Source organism: Gekko japonicus, unplaced genomic scaffold (genome assembly GCF_001447785.1).
Source record: "Gekko japonicus isolate JY-2015 unplaced genomic scaffold, Gekko_japonicus_V1.1 scaffold339, whole genome shotgun sequence".
NCBI classification, from domain to species: Eukaryota; Metazoa; Chordata; class Lepidosauria; order Squamata; family Gekkonidae; genus Gekko; species Gekko japonicus.
The window spans coordinates 453,293-462,538 of record NW_015169182.1 but is presented as its reverse complement, the minus strand read 5'-3'; positions in this window follow the sequence as shown (position 1 = coordinate 462,538).

Sequence of the window (9,246 nt, the reverse complement as noted above, 5' to 3'; positions counted from 1 at the left end):
CAATTGGATCCATCATCTTAATTGATCCCCCTCCCCTAAGGGGTCTTGGTGTCCTTATAAGCCTAAACTCCACCAAGGAGTGATCTGTACATGACAAGGGGACCATTTTCAGCATCTAAAGCAACAATCAGGCAACCAATTTTATGCACAATATAAGTAAATGATTTTCAACCATCCTTGGAGTTGACAGTCAATGACCAGGTAAACGTTCCTATAAGATCACAGAATGAGCTAACAGGTTCTTTCCCCTGTGATTAGCGGGTGAATGTGGGACTCTCTAGGCAGAGCCTCTGTAGGAATTTTGAGGGAAGTTGCCTAGGTTTCTGTTGGTATTTAGAAGCCCAAACGACTTTGACTGTCTTTCAAAACACATGGGATATCCCACCATTCAGATGGAGGGAGCAAAAACAGAGAAAGCCCAAATGACATTACAAGAATGCTCACAGAACCTTTCCATTCAAAAGGCAAGGTAAGATAAACCAAAAACTGGTTTCTTCCACACAGCAACAGCAGCTAGCTTCCCCACCTTGAGACCAGCAGTTCCTGGTGTGGGTAGGCATGGCATCCACACATACTGTCCTCTTGCCAGTCACTGCTGCTGCCCCCACCATCTCATTTTCCATTATGTCTGCATGGATACCATGGAAATCATGCTAGAACTGTCTGCAGCTCAACAACCCCCCCCTTTCCCCCTTCCCCAGCTAAGCTGCATTGTAAAGCTACAGCACAGCTGAAATGGGAAAAGAAAAGAACCTTTAAAGGGCCAAAGTTAAGGAAAGAAATATGGAGCTTAGCTCTGCCTTCTCCCCATATTTTTAAGAGGGAAGAAGAGCTCCTGGTATTTTTTACAGGGAGGTTTTAAAAAAAAGTTGGCAAATTTAGCTGACAGTTCTAAACCCTGAGAAGGCTTCTCTATGTGTAAAAGATGCTCAGAAGAGAATTTCACCAGATGTACCTTTCCCAGTCCCAGTGCTATTTTTTTAAACTTTTATTAAAGTATGAAACAAAAACAATACATTGAATAAAACCAGTGTGAAAATACAAACAATATACTAACACCAGATAAAACAAATCCCTTGCGATGTTATAATTACAACTAAACTTACCTAAGAAACTACACAAATACTCTTATATTTTCTAAAAGCCTTCTTTAAAAATAAAGTAGCTCACAAAAGAAAAGACTGGATGACATAATTTCCTTTTCTTGAAGAAACTGTATGATTGGGAACCAGACCGCTTGAACATTTTTTATAATAGGCATCTAAGTTCTGAGACCCAAGGGTTGGTCTAATTTTCCTAAAACAAAATGAGTCCATACAGTATTGTACCAATCCGTTAAAGAGGGACCTGTTGCCTTTCTCCATTTCCTTGCTATTTCTGTCTTAGCAATCGACAATAGAGTTGCTATCATGGTTGTCGAGGTATACCTGAAATTTCTTCTATTTGTGGGAGTACCTGATTCCAGAATTTCTTAACCACAGGGCAACTCCCAAAAACAATGTAAATAATCTCCATATAACCTACAGCCCTTCCCAGTGCTATATTGACAGGAAAGCTGAACCTGTTGGAATTTTTCTTTCTATGTAATTCGCATACATGAGCACATGAAGCTGCCTTATACTAAATCAGACCCATGGTCCATCAAGGTAAGTAGTGTCCACTCTGACTGGCAGCAGCGCTCTGGGGTCTCAGGCTGAGGTCTTTCTCATCACCTCTGTTGTGTCTGCTGACCACCACCAGGGGGCCAGCGAATACCCCAGAGCTTGACTCTGGGAGAACAATAGGGACTAGGCTCCTAGTCCCTACATTGGGGGGAACCAATGGAACCGTGGCAGGAGATTCAAACCCACCAACGGGACCCAGGGGTGTGTCCCCAGGAGTGTATATAGTTGGCCAGCCGGCCGTTAGTGGTTGTTCTTGTTGTGTACCAATAAAGCGTGCAGTATACCATGCAGACTTGTGTCCTTCATCCATGCGGCTAACCCACTACACAATAATGGCGACGAGGATGGGATCCAGCCGCTAACCGGGCCGTCGAAGGGGAAGCGAGAGAACACACTCCGCACTGACCGATGAGCGACACAGCCGCGAGAGAACATGCTCCGCGCTGACAATGAGCGACACAGCCGAAGAGGTCGTTGGGTACGGGGCGTCAAGTCCGCTTTAGAGGTCGTTCCTGCTCCACCCGCACCGACGCACACAATGGCAACCGTATCAGGACCTGGCTTGCTGCCGCTCTTTGACACAACCCGGCCGCAAGATTGGAGCGCTTGGGTACGGGGCGTCAAGTCCGCTTTAGCGTTCTATGCGGTCACGGACGACGCACAAAAGAGAGGGTTCCTCCTGGCCTCCTGCGGCACCGCCGTCGTGTCCCTGGCCAAACGATTGCTGTCTCCCACAGACCTCGACACTTGCACCTTTGACCAGATCGTCACGGCGGTGCAGAACCACTACGCCCCGAAGCAGTCAGAACTAACTTGCCGGGTGGCGTTCTACAACCGCAACCAGCTCGGCCGAGAGACAGCTGCAGAGTTCCTCGCGGAGCTGCGCCATCTCGCCGCAGACTGCAACTTTGGGGCACACTTGGACGAGGCCCTCCGTGACCGTCTCGTCGTGGGCCTGCGCGAGGAGAAGCTCAGGATCATGGATCATGGAAAAGGAGACCGCCACTCTCGCCATAGCCCTATCCACCGCCATCGCATGGGAACGGTCGCACACCGCCCCAGCCCTGCAGGTCGAGCCAGAGGACCCAGAGGAGCTGGACGTCCACCAAGCCTATGTAGGGCCCGGAAGACCTGCCGGTTCCAAAACGTCGCTTGCCGGAACTGTGGGCGCACGAGCCACATCGCAAGGACATGCCGCTCCAAAGCAACGAGCCGGACTCAGCCACTGCATCAGAAAGCGGAAGCCCACTTCAAGGACGACGCCGGCCTCGAGGACCTCTACCACCTCACGCACACCGTCGAAAAGGCACTACAACTCCCCAGCAAATCACCACGGTTCCATTGGTTCCCCCCAGTGTAGGGACTAGGAACCTAGTCCCTATTGTTCTCCCAGAGTCAAGCTCTGGGGTATTCGCTGGCCCCCTGGTGGTGGTCAGCGGACACAACATCCCTCCCCCCATAGTTCGGACCCACACTAGGTCACGTAGTCCTTTAAATAAGACGGGGACCGCCGCTCTCTAGTGGACCGTCGGGGAGCAGGGACGGAGACCTCTGGGGTCCCTTCCGCTGTGTTTGGATGTGCGGATGGTGGAGGCCCCTCTGGCGCTGCAGTCCCCAGTGCCGGGGTCTCTTCGGCAGCCGCCGGCAGACTTGGGGCAAGGCTCGCACTCTCTTCCGGGGGACAGTCCTGTGCGGGGGTTTCCGGCGCCCCCCTTTCTGGGTCTGCCCTTGGTTCCGGACTCTCCGTTCCCGGGTATTCTGGGAGCATGTGCCGCCGGAGTTGATCAACGCGCCTCTGCAGTACCTGCCCACATTCTGTTGACACCTAGTACATGACGGTGCCTAGGGGACGGATGATGCGGCCAGCTAGCCATTCTGGGCACCTGCTCATTAGCATAATTCATTAGCATAACTTATTTGCATATGCCACACCCCCTGGCATCACCGGAAGTGTTTCAGAAGGCAACACCCACCGCTCAGGGTCCACCCCAGAAATCTCCAGGTATTTCCCAACTCAGAGCTGGTGAGCCTACCTGGAGAAAAAGCTGGGATCTGCTGGGCTTTGCAGTGCAATCCCAAACCGAGCAGCCACGCCTGGCTGGCATGTTGTGGGACTCATTCTTGTGTGTTGGGAGGTGAGGCGGCCCCAGACACTGTCAGCAGGAGGCTGGGCATGCAGGGGGCCTGGCTACGCTCCTCCCTGGGCTGACTCTGGGGCAAACAACACGCCGAGTGGCTCTGAACAGGGGTGGGTGGATTTGCCAGGGGGGAGGTTGGCAGACCCTGGCGGCAGATTGGGGGGAGGGGGAGATGCGAGTTGATTTAGGGGAGGAGGAAAAGGAGGCAGGCGCGCTATTGAAATTTTATCGCCACTTCATCTCTCAATTGGCTGGTGTGCCGGAATGTTGAGGAGGAGATGTGGAGTGACATCTGGAGCAGCCCTGGAAATGCCAGCCCTGACAGGCACTCATGGGGGAAGGAAGGAAAGGACTGCAATTCCAGCGTGCTCGAAGCTAGGCCAGGCCACGGTGGCCTCCCTGGCCCCCCTTCATTCCAGGCCACCCCCTGACGCACCTGAGCTGCACCCCAAAGGCGCACACACACCCTGCAATCCCACGGAGACCGAAAACTGGGGCTGTGCTGTCAGCGAACTTCCTGCCAGATCGTGCCCAGGCCAGTCAACCCGCCAAGGCTCGGGCTTGCTGCAGGGCCCACTGTGGCCCAGGGGCTGTCTGGGTTGGCGCCCCGACTCCCTTGGCCCACAGCTGGCTGGCTGGCTGGCTGGCTGGCTTCGAGAGAGAAGGGTGGGGAGTTGAAACCTTGGGAGGGTTTGCTGCAGGCTTCCAGGACTCCAGATCGGTGCCTTTCTAGCTTTCTTTGGATCTAAGGCGGTGCAGGGGCGGGGATCACCTTTCAGGTCTTTTCTTCTTTCTTTCCCTCTTAGGAGAATTTAAATATATACCGTATATATATTTCTATTTATATTTTCTTTGGAAAGAAAGAGAGAAGGGAGCCGCTCCCTGTGCGGCCGGGACATGAGTGGCCCCACCGATTCGCCCATTCCTGTCCACTTAGTTCACTGATTCCTAAGATATCGATTATTTATTTGAAAATAGAAAAACAGGACAATAAGTGAAGGAAGTAAACTTTTTCTTGCGGCTGTGCTCATGTAAGAACATAGGCATAGTCCTGATTCATCAGACTAATGGCCCATCTAGTCCAGCATCCTATATCATACAGTGACCAGCCAGACACCATTGGAAGGCAGAGGCCTGGCATTTAGAGGGCTACTTTGTCTGAAAATGGAGTTTCCATTCTGTCATTGTGGATATGTCCTTCACAAATGTGTCTAATCCCCTTTTAAAGCCAGCTAAACTACTGGATAGCAGGACATCCTCGTTTGAAAAGCCAGATCGCAAAGCAGAAGGCTGACACACACATTCTCATCAACAGACCAATTAAACCGAACATGTTATAATGTGGCTTCATTGCCCCCTTCACTTGTCATTGTAAACATTCACAAATAAATGTTTAGAAAATCTTAAACAGATAATGAATGAGGCTGAGAATAATGGCACATTTTCAGAACAGCAAAAAACTAGACAAGAACAAGCAGTCATATGCAGTCTAAAATAGGACATTATCCAGAAAAGCACAGGGAAATTCAGGCAAGCAATGCTTTGGTAAGATTCACCTACTGATTTCTGCAGACCAAGATGTTTCTAAACGCACAACACCCAGCCAGGTCATTTTTTCCTAGCCATTTGTCAACACTAAATGAGCCAATCAGCCCCAATGGGGCAACTTAACAACCACAACAAAACCAACATGCAGCTGGTATGGCCTGAGGTGCTTACAACTGCTCCTACTTATGAACAGAGGCCTGGTAAAGGCACTGCACTACACACTGAAATGAGGAAGGATGCCAAAGGAAGCAGAGGTTTTGAGTAGACACTCTTGCAAGGAGGGGGGAAAGCCCAAGCCTTGCTGTCTTTCCTCATTTTGCCTTATATGGTTATCAGTTACCTTATTTTCATCAGGTGAGCTAGAAGTTTTTGTCACCACAGAACTGTAGGCCCAAAACCGGACCTGAGGGTCATTTGAAGGTCAAGAGGAGTTGATAGGGCTGCCAACAGGACTGCTGAGAAGTGGCCTGTCCCTGAATGGGATATGATTCACCAGGTGATGTTCTTTAGGTTCACGCATCTTCTGTCCATTGCTACACATTAAGCCTCTACTAAAGGAGCAGGATATGTTCATCCACAACCCAATTCATAGTGCAATCCATATTAGCACAGACAGTCCAATTATAGTAGTAGCGTTTATCATTCTGGGTAATGGTTACTTCTGTTAAACAAACAAAAAAACACACACACACACACCACACACAGACACATAATCAGAAAACACAATTTCTCTATCTCCAGTCCTGTGCAAATGCCATGTTAAGGCACTGACTACAGAGTGGCAACACTTGGCTTCTGTGGTGTTTGAAAGCTCAGAGATCATGAACTTGCAGTAAAACTACACTGGCTAAAACCAGCCTCTGAATTCAATATAGCCTTCCAAAAGAGCCATCCGTCCTCTGGGGCTCCACAGAAGCCAGGAGGGATGGGTGTTAGTATCTTTCCCCCCTCCCCTCTCAGTTCCCAAATCCCATCTCTGAATTTCAGTCCCAGTAATATCACTGCATTACTGGTATATGCCATATTTCAAGTACGGCTATAATAATCCTTGGACTGACCAGTATTTTTATTATTTATGTTTATTATTATTATTACTTATTTTTCAGATTTTTACCCCACCCTCTGCTTACATAAAAGCAGATCGTTACATTAAAAACATAATTACAAGTAAAACAAATAATAAAATTATAGCAAAGTGCTAGTAGTAGTTGTTGGTGTTCATATGATGGTAGCAGCCAGAAGCCTTTATACAGCCAGTAGCCAGAATTCATTTATAGCCAGCAGCCAGTAGCCAGTATTGATTTATAAATGTATAAATTGGTGTGATTTCTAAATGCGCAAGCTGACTAAAAATCCACTAACAGCAACAAAACCCAAAGTTGTCCAGGGAAAGATTAGGCTATAACAAATATTTGTCAACAAAACAAAAACAAACCAGATGACCAATTATGAAATACTACTGAAATGCTCAATGAATGGTGGGAATGTGCATAGCAATTAGGAATATTTATTTGGATATCAACAAATCAAATAAGTACACAAAAAGGCAATTTTACTAATGTCAGTATAATCAATCATTTGTTTTCATTATATTATACATAATACTATTATAATTTGTTAATATTCAGATCTCCCTGTCATTCTGGTACTTAGCTGTCCGGTTTAGAGTTCAGATAGGTCAGAGGGCGGGGAAGAAAGAGAAGAAATATTGTAACTGACACAGAGGCTTTTCGCCAGGGGACACCAGATCTGGCCCAGCTGGGGTTGGTAGGCAGAGAATCTTTATCAACATTTTTCAGGTGCAGCAAGGTAATTTGCCTCAGACATGTTAGAAAGAGTATTTAAGGTGTCAGGAGATTATGTACAACCTACACTGGTCCTCTGACTGGCCCGGTATAGTAGCAGCAGTAGCTAGCTTTGGCAAGCAGCATAAATTACAAATTAATAGGATTAATAATAAAAATAACAAAACCAAATAACTTCTTTTGAAATGAAACCAAAACATGTCTGCATATCTGCAGTGGATAAGTGTAACTTAAACCTAAAGAAAAGCAGAGTAAGAACAAAGACACTGCTTGTTTCTCACCTCTGTACCATATGCTCAAAATAGCTTCCCGAATTCAAAAGCATGACAGAATTTGCTCAACAGTTGTTAGGCTGCTGATGTCACGAAAGACTTAGTGGCTTCTTAAAGTATTTATTTATGTATTTATGTATTTATGTATTACTTTCACTTTTACCCCGCCCTCCCCGCCAAGGCGGGCTCAGGGCAGCTTCCACAAAACTGATGAACAATATACATTTTGCAAATGATAAAATACAATAAATCATTTAAAACACAGACACATCAACTTAAAACATAACTTCAGTGGCGATAGAAATAAAGGGCAGTTTAAGGACACATATAGCGGTGCCACCGCACTAGGTCATGCTGGGTCTGAGTTCACACAGAGTGCTGCTGGTAAGACGCCATAATTTTATTTATTTGTTTACTAGATTTTTATCCCGCCCTCCCGCCGAAGCGGCTCAGGGCGGCTTCAATCAATCAATAATAATGATATGCCCCTGTGAATTTCCAAGGGGAGAACACCATTTAGTGAGTTTTCCCCAGGTGAGAAGCTGCCTTCCTCTGCCTCTAAGCCTTCTAACAACACCTCTTCCACAAAAATCAGAAGGAGAACGAATGATTCAGAAGTGGAATTGCAGACAGACACATTTAAAAGCCGACAGGCTTGAGTTATAGCAATCCTATGTAGGCAGATTAGGAAGGAGACAATACTTTCCACAAGATATCATGCACTCAAGTGTAGCAGTAATTGATTTAATCCGTTTCACTTTGCATAGATTTTCCAGTTTATACATTACTCTTTATTATTTCCATCTTGTTCCACTGCCCCTTGACTCATACTGAAAGTGGGAGCCAATGTGGTATAATGGTGGGCGGTGAAGGTTTTAGTTGCAGGGAACCCAAGGTTCAAATCCCTGTTTAGCTAAAAGGTGTTGCAAAAGCCTGTACGTGCATATTCTCATTCTCATTCTCATTCTCTCTCTCTCTCTCTCTCTGAATGCTTGTGCAATGATGAAACTAGAATTTGGGCACTTGAAGTTGCCTTACACTGAATCAGATCACTGCTCTGTCTGTTCTGACTGGCAGTAAGTCGAGCAAAGGTCTTTCCAGCCCTGCTACCCAAGATGCCGACCTTTCCCATCCTTTATGACAACAATCTCAAATGCATTGTGAAAGAAAAAACATATTCTTATTTATTTCCTTCATTTTTAGACCGTATTTCTTGCTGAGATTTCAGTGTTTTTGACTTTACTCTCTTCTATAAAGTTTGTCTTTTTTTTTCATTCCAGGAAAAGCTAAAGACTTGAGAAGAACTCTGTATTCTTCTATATAGCCCAGAAAAAAAATTAGTCAATTATCAAAAAAGCTGGATTTTGTTTTTGTCAGGGGCTACATCTCTTGGTGTGCAGAAGAGCAGGTATCTGGATCTTGACTTTGTTTCACTCTAGCCAAGACGGTGCTTACAAATTTTCCAGTGCAATCCTAAACAGAGCTGCACCATCCTAAACCCACTGACTTCGATGGACTAAGCAGCATTTAACTCTGCTTAAGAGGGCACTGTTAGTGTATTTTTGTTGCCAGGAACACTGTTAGTGACAAGGCCTATTCCAGACCAATTTTTCTGTCTCCAAATCTAGAAATTTAATCAAAACACTAAACCAGCCATTCCTCTTGGCTTTATTTGTCCATGCTTGACTTTCCTCAATTTTTTTTAACTGAGAAGCATTTATTTTGAACCTTTTTTGTGTGCTGCTTGCTGAGTCTTTAATACGTATTACCATCACATTTTTTGAAGCATAAGAACCATGAAAGCTGGAAATACAATCTA